General features: G+C 45.3%; 1 protein-coding gene across 7 annotated transcripts in view; it reads right to left on the bottom strand.

The window, feature by feature from the left end:
• PHF20 (PHD finger protein 20) overlaps window positions 1–9,283 on the bottom strand; it is a 204,453-nt gene that overhangs the window by 33,730 nt on the left and 161,440 nt on the right. The gene's annotated exons all lie outside the window — the stretch shown is intronic.

Genomic DNA, 9,283 nt, shown 5'->3' with positions numbered 1-9,283 from the left:
TCTTCCACCCTGCCCCACCCTTTTTTTTTCTCCTTACAGTGTAGGTGTTCTCCAGGGAGCAGAGGCGGCACAAATGGAGGATGGGTCAACTGTTGTAACCTGTGTGAGTTATGTCATGTTCTTGTTCCTACCAGAGGGTCAGAAGCACTTCATCTGCACCAAGTGTAAGCTGGTGTCCACCCTGGAAGAGACTATTTGAAGACTGGAAGCGTGGGTATCTACGCTGCGCTGCATCTGGGGCAAGGAAGACTTACTTGGACAAGAGTTACAAGAGGCTGGTGCTGGAGATGCCAAAGGGCAATGAGAAGTAAGTGCCAGCATGCAACTACTGAAGGAGGGTCCCCAGAACTGAAGAGCAGCAGACTGAAGTCAGCAACCACTTTCGAGCATTATGCAGTGGAACTGCTGAAAAGGTAGAGGAGAGGACATCTGCAGGCATGAGGCAAAGGAAGCAGCAGCCTAGAGGGCAGGAAGTGCAAGGCCCCAAGGACAGGGGCTCTAGGACCACTACACCAAGAAGGAAGAGAAAAGTGGTGGTGGTTGGTGACTCCCTTCTGTGGTGGATAGAGGCACCAATTTGTCCAGATTTGGGGGTCTGAGAGGTGTACTGCATTCCTGGAGCCTGAATTCAGGAAGTCACAGAGAGACTACCAAAGCTCATGTATCCTTTGGACCACTACCTCCTCCTGCTTGCCTATGTAGGCACCAATGATACTGCCAGGAATGACACTGAGCAGATCAGAGGTAACTATGAGGCTCCTGGAAGAAAGATTAAGGAGCTTGGAGTACAAGTGGTATTACCATTGATTCTTCCTGTGGAAAGCAAGTCCAGACAGACACCATTGTATCCTGGAAGTGAACAGGTCTGAAACAGTGGTGTCAACATAAAGGTTACATTTTTTTTGACAATGGGAGAAGGACTGCTATCAAGAGATGGGATCCATCTGATGAGTACGGGGAAGAACAACTTTGGGAATTGTGGCCACTGACAGACATGGAAAAAACCCCCCAGAAATGGTGCTTTACTTTCAGCTTGGTGTGCCCCCATGCTAAGTGCGGTGATTGACCAGAAGAGGAACTGCATCAGTTTGACCTGGCTTACCCAAGCATATATATAGATTGCATGCTTCAGCTTTTATCTAATTACTGACTGAATTAACTATTAGATAAAAGTGCCAAAACCCCCCAGCTAAAGTGCACGATCTATACAAATGCTGGGGAGCCAGGTCAAAATGACATGATTCCTCTTCTGGTAAAGCACCATTGTGGTATTTTTTGTCCATGTCTGTCAGTGGCCTACTGGGCTAACCTAGTAAGGAAGGCTTTAAACTAGGTTTCACAGGGGATGGTGATCAAAACCCTGAAGCAATAGAGCACACAGTTTAAAGGGCAAAGGACTCAAAGAAGCAATTCAACTCTGGGAAAGGGCCAGAGAGCTACAAGCCTGCAACAAGCAGCACAAAAGGGAAGTAGGTAGGTCAAAATGCAAAATAGCTCTGATGCATGTATACAAATGCAAGAAGTATGGCGAATAAACAAGATGGACTGTAAGCTACAGCCTGTGAAAAGAACTAAGATGTGGTTGGCATCACAGAGACCTGGTGGGACAGCTCTTATGACTGAAATGGCAACATGGAAGGTTTACAGACTATTTTGAAAGGACAGGGTTGGGAGAAAAGGTGATGGGGTTGCCTTGAATGTCAAAAACACATGCACTTGTTCCCTGGTTCAGGAGGAACACGACAGGAAAGTAGAATGCATCTGCTTGAAAAGGAAAGGTGAAAGAGGCAGTGCAGATATAATGGTGGGGACTTATTATAGGCTACCAAATCAGGAAGATGAGGTGGATGAGGCACTCTTCAAACAGGTGACAAATCTATCCAAAACCTATAGGATGGTACTGATGGGAGACTTCAATTTTCCAAACATCTGCTGGAAGAACAATACAGCCAAACCTATAACGTCCAGCCAGTTCCTAATGCGTGGAGGACAAATTTCTGTTCTAGAAAGTGGAGAATACAACCAGGGGATCACCTATCTTGGATCTTGTTCTGACCAAAAGGGAAGAACCAGTGCAGGATGTGAAGGTGATGGATAATTTGGGAGGAAGCGATCATGATGATACAATTCCAGATCCTGAGATAAGGAAAGGAAGAGGTCAGCAAAATTATGACGAGCACAGGCTTCAGCTCCCTCTTAGGACCTGGCCCCGTCTCAGGCCAGTAGGGACCTTGAGACTCTTTGTTCTTTGGGCATCCTTTGCGGTGGGCCCCTGGCCTTTCGACCCCTCTCTGGGTCCTGGTCCCAGCATGAGCCAGTTGAGATCCCTTGGGACAAGCCTGAGCTGCGTGCCTGCTTTTTCCCCCTCACAACTTTGCTGGATCCCACAAGCCTCAGGCCTCTCATTGGCCTGGGCTTTCCCAAGCTAGGACTGTGCAGGGGCTGGAGGTTATTAGGCGCCCCCAACCCGCCTTTCACCAGGGTGGTAACTGGCCTGGCATTTCTGGGGGACTGTTCTGCCACAAACAGCCCCACCAGCCCACCCATCCCCAGCAGGGTGCAGTTTTAGGTCATGACCAAGACCTGGAGCCTCCTCCATCCCCATAGCCCCAGCCCATAAACCTCCAAGATGTTCCTGAGCCTCAGCTCAGCAAACTGCTGCTTCACCCTATATATATCGTGGATCTCAAAATGGCCACCATACTCAAACACCTGGCTGCTGCCTGCTCCAGCCCTTAAAGTGGCAGGAACCAACAGTGCCCTGCCACAAATGGTCAGAGAGCTTTTGTTGGGTCTGAATGAATTCGAGTCAGTAGGTCCAGATGAACTTCATCCCAGGGTACTAAAGAAAATGGCAGAAGAGATCTCGGAACCCTCAGCAATGACCTTCATTAAGTCGTAGGGGACAGGCCACATACCAGAGGACCAGAAAAGGGCCAACCTAGTGTCCCTCTTTAAAAAAAGGCAAGGAGGAGGACTCAGCAAACTACAGATTGGCTCGCCTCACCTCAATACCTGGGAAGCTACTGGAGCAGATCCTAAGAAAAGACATTTGCAAGCATTTGGAGGAGGAAAACCTAATCACAAGCAGCCAGCATCATTTACTTAGAACAAATTTAATCAAACAAACTTGATCTTCTTTGACAAAGTAACTACTTGGGTGGATGAAGGGAATGTTGCGGATATAGTGTATCTGGACTTTATCATGGCTTTTGACAAGATCCAGCACAAGCTTCTCCTAAACAAATTGGAGAAATGTGGGCTGGATAACACTATTACAAGGTGGACAGATAACTGGTTCAATAACCCCAAGCAAAGGGTAACTACTAATGGATCCATGTCAGAATGGCAGGAGGTTTCAAGTGAAGTCCAACAGGGGTGTGTCCCGTGCCTGGTGTTGTTCACCATGTTCTTTGATGATTTAGATGTTGGCATAAAAAACTTTTTGAGCAAGTTTGAGCATGACATGAAACTGGGAAGGACTGCAAACGTTGAAAGATATGAGCACAATTCAGATTTCGACAGATTAGAAAAATTAGGCTACAGCTAACAGTATGACGTTCAATGCAGACAAATGCAAAGTACTACAACCTCAGAAGGAATAATCAAAAACACAAATATAAAATGGGTCACACCTGGCTGGGTGACAGCACTATGGAAAAAGACTTTGGAGTCCTGGTAAACCACAGACTGAATATGAATATGCAATATGATGCAGCCGCTCAAAAGGTGAATGCAGTTTTGGGATACACCAGCAGAAACACTAGATGCGAGACATGGGAGGTGAGAGTGCCTCTGCTTGACACTGGTTAGGTCTCATCTGGAGTACTATGTGCAGTTCTGGGCTCTGCATTTTAAAAAGGATATGGAGAAGTTAGAGAGGTTCCGGAGGCAGGCAACAAAGATGATCAAGAACTTGGAAGGCAAGTCATAGGAGAAGAAACTGAAATACTTGAAGAGCTGCCATAAAAAAAAGAGGAAAAGCAACTTTTTTCTCTTGCAGCACAGTGTCTTGAAGTTGCAGCAAAATAAGTTTAGATTAGATATCTGGGAAAAAAATTCATTGTTAAAACTGTGAGGCAGTGGAACAGATTGCCTAAGGAAGTTGTGGACACTGCATCACTGGAAATGTTCAAGAAGAGGTTGGACAGCTACTGTTTGGGGATGATCTAGGCATAGCTATGCCTCAATTTTACCAAATGCATTTCTCATGCTTCTGAGCTTTGCTGGTTGCCCCCATGACCCACTCCTGCCTTTCTACTACGGGTGTCAGTGTGTTTTTAAACCTTCCCCAGAGACACTGGGTGTTGGCTACAGCCAAGGTTGGGGACTTTGACTAGGGTGTGCCAATGTCCTGCTTGGACCAAAGCCAAATGTTCCTGGCTAGAGAGTCTTGCCCCTCGACATAGGGTCAGACTGACTGACATATTTGGGGTGATGAAGGAATTTTACCCCATGGTCAGATAAGTATGGACTCTGAGGGTCGGGGGGGGGGAGGGGGGAAAAGGAGGGGGTTTGCCTTCCTTTGTACAGGTTTCCCTCGCTTTACATGGGTTCTATATATGTGAATTTGCTCTTATATGATGACCCTTTTTATACCAAACAATTGTTATATGCTAGGGGTGCAGGGTGTATATGCTAGCAGTTATATACGCTAGGTGTTATAGGGGTTATATATGCTAGGTATATATGCTAGGGGTGACCACTACATTGACTGCTTCAGGGAAAGAATGAACAATGGAATAATCAATAACCCGCACCACCATAACAACCTCTCTCTACCAGAGAGAAAGGCCATAGAATCTCTAAGATCTAACCACCAAATAGTAATAAAACCAGCAGATAAAGGAGGAGCCATAGTCATCCTAAACTGTTTAGACTACATAAAGGAAACTAACAGACAGCTCTCTGACACCACCTACTATAAACAACTACAAGAAGATCCTACTCCCCTTTTCACCATGAAACTAAAAAATACCATCAAATTATTTCCATCAGAACTACAAGAAAAACTACAGACCTTGACCCCCCCCCCCACTACTCAACCCAGGGACTTTTTACACGCTCCCTAAAATTCACAAACAAGGGAACCCTGGTAAACCTATCATTTCCAACCATGGGATCCTAACTAAGGAAATATCAGGTTTTGTTGAATCAATCCTAAAACCACTTGTCAGCCAAACAGCAAGTTTTGTCCAAAACACTACAGACTTTCTACGGAAACTTAAAAACATAGACCACCTTCCCAGCAACACCCTCCTAGCCACCATGGATGTTACCAGCTTATATAACAATATCCAACACTAGGATGGCATCCAAGCCTGCCTTACATATCTACAAGAGCAAGACTACAACTCTGAGAACAGACCCAAAGATATTACTGACCTTATACACTTCATCCTCTCACACAACAATTTCACTTTTAATAACCAACACTTCCCTCCAGACCATAGGCACAGCTATGGGCACCAAAATGGCCTCACAGTATGCCAACCTTTTTATGAACCACCTGGAAGAAGAATTTCTCAAGGACTGCACCATCCAACCCTTGCTATACTTAAGATACATTGATGACATCTTCTTCATTTGGACTGAAAACCTGCAATCTCTGATTGAGTTCCATCAGAAATTCAACAATCACCATTCCTCCATCTGACTTTCTCTAGAATACTCCAGCACCAACATCCCCTTTTTAGACACAACGATCGGTATCCAGAATGATAAAATACAGACCACATTATACAAGAAACCCACAGACCAACATACATATCTGCACAGAACCAACAGAACCAGCAATCACCCTAAACACACCAAAAAAGCTGTGATATACAGCCAAGCCCTCAGATACCACCGAATTAGCACTGAGGAGAACACCCAGGATTGCCACCTCATTGATCTTAAAAAGGCTTTCACCCAACAAGGCCACTCCTCCAGAGAGATAGATCGGACATTTGCAAGAGCCACCCACATACCACATGAAGAATTGCTGCAGTATAGAAGAAATCCCCCTACAAACCACACACCGCTAGTTATGACATATCACCGCTCCCTCGAACCCATACAGAAAATCCTCAGACAACTGCAACCCATACTAGAAAGGGACCCTATTCTTAAGGAGCTCTTCCCAGAACCACCCATCACAGCCTTCAAACAAGCACCAAACCTTGCTAACCTCATCATCAGAAGTAAACTTGCTCAGGACCAGAACACATCAAATGGATCCAGACCATGCCCTGACAAGAAATGCAAAACCTGCCAACACATCTCCACCTCCCCCACTATTACTACACCCCACAACAGAGCCATTAGCATCCCTGCATCTTACAGCTGCACCTCCAGAAATGTAATATATCTCATCCAATGCACCAAATGCCCTGATGGAAAATACATAGGAGAGACCAAACAACAACTGCGCACCAGAATGAATGCACACCAGAAATCTACCAAAGACAAGAATACCCAACTACCTGTGGGGGCACATTTCTCACAGGAAAACCACTCTCTCTCCAATCTCTCAGTTCTAATCCTCAAAGGAAACTTACAAAACACTTCTCAGAGACGAGCCTATAAACTTAACTTCATCAACCTCCTGGATATAAAAAAATCAGGGACTAAATATAGACATTGGATTTATGAAACATTATAACCTGCCTGACATCTGACTTCCCAGGTACCTCTCCACTATTTAACTGCTACATTCATCCCCCTTCTCCCCCTCACCCAGCCTGTCTCTCACCTACTAACTCCTCAATTTACATCTTCACTGACTGCCTGTTTCACATGCATACCAGCCTAGCCTCTGGCTTCTTTACTATTCATTCCATCCAGGAAGAGCCCATACCAACTACAGAGACTTCATCAGCCTGACAAAGGATTTTTAAACCCAAAAGCTTGCTAAAAAATTTTTTCCTACTATTTAAGTTGGTCTAGTAAAATATATCAGATTCACCCAAAGAACCATGTCTGCCCTTATATGCTAGGTAAATTCACTCTTATGCGATTGGTGTGGTGGAAGCCTGCAGTTAGCTGCTTTATGCAGTGCATTGTGGGAGTGACACACACCAAAATACAGTCTCCTGTGTGGATCTGTGCTCTTTGCTTGTTATCTGAAACGTGTTTCTGTAGTTGTCATCCCCATTATGATAGTGCCCTGTGCTGCTGCTGGTGAGTACCAAAATTGTCTTGTAAAAGTGGTAGAAATGGGTCTGGGGGTCAGTACAGTACAATCCCCAGTGGGTTCCCTTTATGTGAATTTGAGTTGCATGCTGTTTTCCGGGAACACATGTACAGCATAAAGCGAGGGAAACCTGTAGTGAAAGACATAGCCCGTTGGCAACAGTTCACAGAATCAGGATGTTGGCTGATATGGTTCCCCTGCTTTACCTGTGTCAGGTTAGGGTGCTAGGTCTGTGTTGTCAGGGTTGAGGGTAAATTATTCATTGCATAGGCTGGTGTAGATGGGGATGATTCCGCCTCAGGGAGGGATCAGACTAGATGACCTGTGGAGGTCCCTTCCAGCCCTACTTCTCTATTATTCTAGGATTAAAGAAAAGTTTGCAATAATGAATTAAAATCTCATCTCTAAGATCAAGACAGATTTTCCCAGCAGGAGATATTCATCTACAATGAACATGACAAGAATTGCTTTGGTATTGTGATTTCTTTAATTATTAAAGTATTCTTCTCAATTATTCTAAAATATGAGGCTTACCATAGATAGAAGATATGCATTATTTAATGAAAAATGGAAGAGTCAGCTGGTATTCATTTTCCTTTTTATCCAACACTTAAGTATATTCACAGTTGACAGCACAAGAAATATTTTTCTGGTTTATTTTACTTCATTCTCAGCTACATTCAGAACGTTCTCCCAAATTAAACGAATAAATCTGATAACTCTACTGTAATAGTGCCATGATACTCTTTTTTAAAAAAATGTCTAAAGTTGCTTAGAATTTTATAAGGTTAAATAGTACAGCAGAGACAATCAAAATATGATCATCAACTACGCATAACCACCAAAGACTTTTAGTTCATGAGAACATTGAGTTTCTGTTATTTTTACATTGTACATTCTATTTATCAATAAGGTATCAGCAGATACATAAAGGAAAACAAAGCTGTTAGCATCTTTGAAACTTCTGCACAAACTATTTCCATAAATTAGAACCAGGCACAAAACAGAAGAAAATTAAACAGCACCCAACGTTAACTTATGAGAGAATAGAGAAGACCCCCGATAAACAGTTAAATTATTTCAGAGTACTGCTATAGCACACTGCATTCAAGCTTATTTGTACTATTTATTCAGTGATGATAAGCAACAATTCTCTGAAGAACTGGGTGATAGACAAGAGCTAGTGTGCTTTTTATATTTTATAAAATAAAAAGCTAATTAGTGTGCAAGCATGCGTGTGTCTCTGCATGTGTATGCATCTGACATCATACTCTTCTTCCAGCACATGCCACAATTTCACAAAAATGCCTTTCCAATCCATGCTTTAGTGGCCAAGATTTCCTTTCCACATGTTATGGGCAACAATGTATAGTGTCATGTTATAAAAACAGATACAGGTTTCCCTCTATTTATGCGCTACATTCATTTCTGGAGAAAGGCGCATAAATCAAATTCACTTTATAATGTAATAAATAGGGATAGGTTCCCATGGCAGTAAGGGAGGGAGCGAGTGAGGCTTGGACTAGGGAAGGGGCAGGGGGGAGGGGTGCAGCTCCGGGGCTTGCACAAAGCAGAGGGAACAGAGCGGCACTCACCCCAGCACCTGCTGCAGTGGCCCTGGGGGCGGCTAGTGTCAACTACCTGCAGCTGCTGGGCTGTACCGTACTCCGCCTGTCCCCCTGCGGACCACCCCAAGCGCCACTGGCCCCAGCCTGCAGCGGCAGCCTGCTATTGTCCCATGCACAGATCCAGGGGCATGCACCCCCTGGGAAGAGCCCAACATAGCCCCACAGCCCGCAGCCCTCCCGCGGGCATGCGGAGCAGCAAGAAGTGCACCTCCTGCCCCCCCGCCCCCCCAATGGTTCCCTCTGCAGCTGCTGCCGGCTGCTCCTGGGCCCACTGAAGCAGAGGTTAGGGTGAGTGCAGACAAGCTGCACCACGCCCCATGCTGCCTGGGGCTCTGCTTGTTCCCATTCACCCCAGCCCCTGCTGCAGCAGCCAACACCAGCTGCCTGCACAAGGGCACAGCGCAACCCAGGAGGGCAGGCGCAGGGGGACAGGTGGAGTACGGTGCAGCCCAGTGGCTGGCGGCCGGCGGCACCGGGC

Source organism: Alligator sinensis, unplaced genomic scaffold (genome assembly GCF_000455745.1).
Source record: "Alligator sinensis unplaced genomic scaffold, ASM45574v1 scaffold249_1, whole genome shotgun sequence".
Classification (NCBI taxonomy): domain Eukaryota; kingdom Metazoa; phylum Chordata; order Crocodylia; family Alligatoridae; genus Alligator; species Alligator sinensis.
The sequence above is the reverse complement of the archived record's forward strand: the minus strand, read 5'-3'. Positions and strand labels throughout refer to the sequence as shown.